A 7165-nucleotide genomic window follows, 5' to 3' on the forward strand; every position below is an offset into this window, starting at 1 on the left:
AATCTGCTAACTGTTTTCACACACAATATAATTTTGAAACTTGGGAGCCTAGTGTTATATTTGTGTCTGTAGTATATAATAATGCTGATACGTTATTCTGTTGAACATCTTAAAGGTATTTGTCGATTGACTTCAGAGGACTGAGTTTAGCCCGTAAATACAAGTTGCCTATAGTTCAAACATATCAGATGAACTAGCAGGTGGTCTTGTTTAATAAAACCTGCTCCTCCCTGTCCTCTATCTGAAAAGTCCTATATTGTTATCTATTATATAAAAGAGAACGCACAAATCCTTTGTTAGCTCATCACGCTAATACGGCTGAACCAATTTCTTTCATTTTTGGGGGGTTATTAGGATTTGGACCCTAGATGGTTTTTATCATATCACTTTAATTTTTAATTACCAGTGTCTTGAGATAATTGACCATTCAAGTGTCCATAACGTACAAATCCTTTGTTAGTTCATCATAGGTATAAAAATAAACGTATTTATATGCAACCCGCATGACCGTGTCACTCGGCGGGTTAACATAAATGACAGGCGCTATAATGTTAACATTTACTGCAATTTGAAAGCGAAAAAGTAAAAATTATCTAAGTAACAAAGTTTATTGCGTTCCGGGGTGACCGCAGCGAAGCGGGGTGAACGCTGCTAGTTCACATATGAAATTCAAAGGCAAAGTCAATCGTCTTTATTCAGTTGTATTTTTATTTTAAGTGTAAGTATTAAAATGCGCTACGCATGGTTGCAAGAGGTTGGTTGGGTGTTTTTTTTTTAAATACTGAACTGACATATCTAACATTGGCACTCATCTTCTTTATAAATTGATGTAAGAAACGGCCGATTGATTTCCAGCCAATTACTTCATCACCGGTATCTTTGAGCAATGAGATAACAATGGAAAACAAACTTCGTTCTTTTCAAACTTGATATTTCGAAAAACTTATGAAAGGGGTTTTGTTATTCAAATACATATTCGCTCTAATCAATTTCAGAAGTAACATTAATCTTAGAATAAAGTAATGGCTGTAAGAGTTACCCTGAAAATGTATTTTGTATGTTTTCTTTTTTACGTAATTCAGAGATTTTGTCTGAATTTTACTGGAGTTATAAGGAACCTTCAATTATCAGACACCCCATTTTAATCGCTTCCCCTCCGCCGTCAATGCAACACTTCTACCCGTTTCCCCAGGGGTACTGGGTCCACCCCTGATTGAGATGGTACATAAAAATAACTTTGTCTAATCTCTGTCATTATTTAGCATGGTTTAGTTTTTTTTTTTTTAAAAAAAACGATATTTCTGCCACATTTTGAAAACTTTGTTTGAAAGTTTTCAAAATGTGGCAGAAATATCTTTTGTTTCTAAGTTACTAAACCATGCTAAATAATGACAGAGATTAGACAAAATTATCTTTATGTACGATCTCAATCAGGGGGTGGACCCAGGACCCCTGGGGAGACGGTTAGGAGGGTGGCGGTGAAAGATTATCAGTTTTCTCTCTCACCTAATTTTTGAAGTACATCCGAATATGATGTCAATGCAAAAGAATTTTCTTACTCAAGACCCCGATCGCTCCGCCCCTGACTTGAGCATATGCGTGAAGTGGTTTATTACGAACAAGACAGAAAGAACTGTGGTAGATTGATTACAGAACTGTGATAGATTGATTACAGAACTGTGATAGATTGATTACTAGTCGTCCGGTTAGAAACACTGCTGCTTGCATTTTAATTCCAAAATCGGCCGCCCGCACTCGTTCGCTGGTTGTGTTATACAAAATGCAAAAGCATTCATCCACAAAGCTAGTACAGTCTCCTAGAACATCATTTTGTATAGGACCCCCTTTCGGGGAGCAAGGGGTTTAAAAAGGTGGTGTGTTACCAAAATCTCAAAATTTATTTTGGGAATGCCAGAAAGCGTCAGATTAATTTCAAATGTCACAGAATTAATACACCGATGCTCCTTACATGTGAGAGTGACTGATAATGGTTCTACAGCCCCTTTTCAAAAATAAAAAATCATCATAAATATCTTTAGTAGGGACATGCGAGAAGAAGGTATTTTTTTTGTTAATTAATTAGAAATTTGGCGTCATTGTAGCAAAAGAGTATGCGTTTTTCAAATATGTAATATTAATTTGGTAATGCACCGCCTTAGGGTGCCACACGGGGCAAAGCATCAGATGATGGATTTTAAAAATTCATTTTTTTTTTCAGAAATGCAAGCGAGCGTTAGATTATTCACAAATGTCATAGGATTAATACTCTGATGCTCCTTTCATGTGCCAGTTATTTATATCGAGTCCCCTTTGAACGTAAAAACAAAATGAAATGAAATGTTCTACACACATGTTCTACCATTCGGGTCGAATGGACCCTAATTTAGAATCGAGGATATGGAGTAATTTTATGAGATTTTCACATTGTTTTATTCACACTCTCACGAAGTATATTGAAAAAAATATATGATTATATTGTACATATTTTTTATTGGACAAAAAACATAAAAATCCTGCAAAACTTAGTGTTGTACGACGTGCTCACAAGTTCAGATTCTCACAGTCTATTTGAGAAATTTTATATGATTTCCAAAATGTTTTAATATGTGAGAATGAAAAGAAAACTTGATATAGGATGTGTTCATAATTTCACAAAGTTTACTCAGTGCCGCAGTTTTTGCAGACATATACACAGTGTTCTTGGCAAACATTGTTCTTGCACAAATTACACACAGTTTTGGTCTTTCTATCTATGCGTGATAGGCACATATGGCACCGTTCCTTTTTTAGGAGGTCTATCTGTAGGAGAGGATCGCTTTTTAGGCTCAGCTGTAACCTCACCTACTTTTCCCAATTTCTTCCCCAGTCTGATAAGGAAAGACCTTCGCTTTCTCTTCTTTGGTGTAGCGTCTGTACCACAAACGTAAAGCCACAAGATAAATGCATTTAGAGCACTGACATCTATCATGTTGTAGAAAAATGCAACAGGCCATCGGCGAGATATACGCTTGGAACTGTAGCACCTCACCATTTGATCCATTTTTTCGACTCTTCCTTTGTTTTTATTATACTCGAGTATAACTTCTGGTTTCTTATCCGGACGGGAGTTGTCCACCGTTGGTTGGGAGTGCATTGAGCTCATAAGGGTCACAACTCTTCCCCTTTTTGGACAATAAGATAAAATCATAACATCATCTTGAAATCCAAATAAAGTTGAGTTTTCATGCCGTCCACTCGCGGTTGCAAAAGTTACAGGCAACTCCTGTTTGTTTTTCCGTACAGTTCCAACGTGGTTATTCGATTCTCTAACAGTTTTGTCACAAGATCTAAACTGGTGAAAAAATTATCCGCTGTTATGTTTCTGCCACTGTTAGACAACTGTTCAGCTAAATCTAGCACAGCCCTTTTACCCTGATTTACTTCCCTTGGTTGATTTTCTTGCCGCTCAGTATAAATTTGCATGTTCCATGCATAACTCGTAGCACTGTCACAAAGAACCCATATCTTGATTCCATATTTTCCAGATTTGCTGATGATATATTGACGGAAAGGACATGGGCCTCTAAATACTACAAGTTGTTCGTCAATGGTTACCTTATCCCCCAAAATAAAAGCATCCTGAAGTGTACATATCCAAGAGTCAAATATTTCGAGAATTGGTTGCAGTTTATCTGGGGACCGATTTTTACGTCTTGAGGCTGCGTCGTCAAAATGGAGCACTCTGTTTATTGACTCAAACCGGTTACGAGACATTATACGGTTGAACACTGGGCGACCATCTTCAACACTCCACAGCTGGGTGACTTCTTCATTTTTGGATTTGTAGACACCAATTAGAATCAACGCTCCAACATATTTCTCAAATTCGTCCCGAGTTATACATTTCCAATCAGCGCCATATACAACCTCCCCTTCTTTATTCGTCCATTTGCAAATGCTGTCAATCAGAGAATCACGAAAGAAAAGCCTAAAAGCAGAAAGTTCATCATACAAATTTCTTAGTGTATAGGTCCTTATTTTTCATAAATAACATTTGCTTTTTTAGCACGATCGTGACTTGATTTCGGGGGATGCGATTGCCATACGACATTGTCATTGCACCATTTTTCGACTCATACTCCAAATTTCCGGTGGGATGGTCTAACATTTGTGCCAGTCTTACACGCTGCGACAGGAGAACATCATCAAGCGATTCAGGTTCACTTCTAATATCCTCTTCTGCTTCCACATAATCTAATTCACTATCATCATCTGATGGTACGTACTCACTGTCGGACACATCATTGTCAGAACTCAACTCATGTAAATATTTTTCAATGTCTTCAATGCGTAGGTTCTGTTTTGATGCTGCCATTTTCACATAGAACACTTTTGTGTGAATGGATGGTACTAGTATGGATTCTAATACACGAACTGCTGAGAAAAGCTACATCGTTTCAAAAAACGTGTAGCTTCAGCAGCACTAACTAAAACTACTGAAGAGAAATTACAACTAAAATGAGCTCTAGCATTTAGGAAAAATACTATTCACTGTACATCTAGTGGCAATCATACTAACTAAATTCAGGCCTGTAAAGTGACAGCGCATGCCATCTACATTTTATGGTAGAAACACAAAATAAGAAAGTATATACAGCACATACAGCACATACATATTTGGCAATGGGCCCATTGGGCCCGAATAGTAGACAATGGGACAGTTGAGGAAATTTGGCAACCCATGAATACGAGTGAAGTCTTTCTTTTGTTTTTTATTCAGATTGATCAAAAAGTAAAAGTCACTAAATGAGACAGTCATTTGCTTAAACAGGAAGAGAATAAAAATATTGAAAAGTATAATCACGGGTCCAATGAACCCGCTTGGTAGTTCTCGGGTTAACATCCCACGGTTATGCCGGCTAGGCTAAAGGAGACGGTGATAATGAGAAATGAGTGAAATGGTGGAATGAAGAAAGTGGAAGGAAACGGGAGAACCCCGAAAAACCCACGAGCACGGTGTTTGTCCACCATAAAGTCCACACGGCGCGAGCTAAGATCGAACCAGGGACCCCAAGCACCAGAGGTGAACGCTCTACCACTGAGCCACCGCGCACCCTCAAACATAAAAAGAGTCACCGTAAATATCCTTAGTGCGGACATGAGAAGAGTTTTTTTTTCTCAATTAATATGAAATTTGGTGTCGTTGTACCTAAAAGGTATGCGTTTTTTCAAGTCTTGAATGTTACTTTGGTAACGCACCGCCTTACGGGAACACGGGTACGAAGCATAAGTTGGTGGATCATTAGTAAAATTCCAAACTTTATTTTGGAAAATCCAGGGAGTGGTAGATTAATCACAAATCATACAAAATTAATATTCCGATGCTCCTTGCATGCGTAGTGACTGACATTGGGCTACAGTCCCCCTTCCAAAAATGTCTTTAAAAATTCACGATACATGTCCTTAGCAGAGACATACGAAAGAAGCTGTTTTTTGTCAATGTGAAATTTGATGTTATGATAGTAAAAATATGGAATGTTATTTTGGTAACAGGGTCACAGTGCACGGAGGGTAATTTGGTATCTTCAAGAGTCACAGGGTGTGGAAAGATGAAAATTCCAAATTTTATTTTGTAAGTGATCTTGTTGCAAGATGCACAGAAACCATACTATTTTTATGTATCAGTGACTAATATGGAACTACAGCCCTCTTTGAAAAGCGTCATAAATTCAATATGACTTTTCTTACGTAATTGGCTACTAGCAGAAGCTAAATATTTTTATAAGTAATGTACAATTTGGCATTATTTTAGAAAAATAATGTGTAAAAAATTTGAATTGACAATAGGATAATATCCATGTGCGGGTTTCTTTTAGGGGCGCAGACTCAGAATTTCTTTTGCCTAATGGGAGTGTCAATGTGAAATATTGGAGACAGTTTTCTCTAATTATTTGTAAGAATTTTGTGGTAAATTTGCATTTTTAGTTAGAAAAAACAATAACACTCTTTCGCTTGTACTGCACCTATGATGGTGCATGCGTCTGCAATTTTATTACGCTTATTCCTCCTTATTGGACAACAATATCGACAAGAAAAAAAATGTTTTTCGTTATTGGGTAAATCCATGTGAAGTGGTCCAGAAAAGGAATAAATCGTTGCTCGACAATTTTAAAAAATTCTGATTTTTTATGTACAGGTAACTTATCATGTCGTTAGTTCAAAATAAGCATTATTTTAATTTTATTGGCTTTTGGTTTCGAGTGGCAGCCATATTTGTTTTCGAAGATGTGCCATTTTGTGGTGTTGTAAGGGGTTACAGAATCTGAAATATCTCAGCTCCTAATTACCCTATCGATGTGAAACCAAAACCAAAATGTTCATTACGTTCTACACTTTAAGAATGTATATTAGTTCTTATCATTCATAAATTATGAATGGGTAAAATTAAAATTTGAAAAAGTACGTGATTGACGTTAAAAATTCTAACTTTGGCACCTATTTCCTTTAAGAAAGGAAGGGGTCAGGAAGTTGAGCTTTACAGAATAAAGAGGTCTGATATGGTTCTTATCACTCACCGAGTTTCAACCCTTAGACGTGTCCCCTATTGTTTCTAGAAATTATCAAAAATTCAGAAAAGTGGAAAAAGTGCATATTTCACAGGTATATATCTCTGGTGGGGGACCTGATAAAAATATACAATTCCTCCCCATAACAGGTCTACATGATGTTATTCTATACCGAAAATTAGGAGTTTCAGATTAGATTATGAGTACCTTTATTATGAACACAAAGTTATACCTATAAATAAGCATAGGCAGAAGTACGGATAAACGATAGTTTACTGTATATCCATCATAAATCGGTTGGAAATGGATGAGTAATGCATAGAGTGGTTAAGCACAATATACAAGAACAATACTGTCTCTTACGTACTGGCTCTTAAATAGTTTGTTCCACAAAAAGTTTGGATATTTGATCACACAACTGCGGAGTGATAGTTTGACAGCGACCCGTTGCTGTTGTATGCTCATTCAACAGCTTTCGTAAAATGTTCTAGAAAGGTACCCATGTCTTGTCGTCTTTTGAAATTTTGAATGAAGTTCGTGGTCCTGGGGGTTCGTAAAAATGCACTTTCACGTCATCATGTTCGATACTCACATCTTCAACAATTCCAATGTACCACTTT

This window comes from Thermobia domestica, chromosome 2, assembly GCF_964235325.1.
Source record: "Thermobia domestica chromosome 2, izTheDome1.hap1.1, whole genome shotgun sequence".
NCBI lineage: Eukaryota > Metazoa > Arthropoda > Insecta > Zygentoma > Lepismatidae > Thermobia > Thermobia domestica.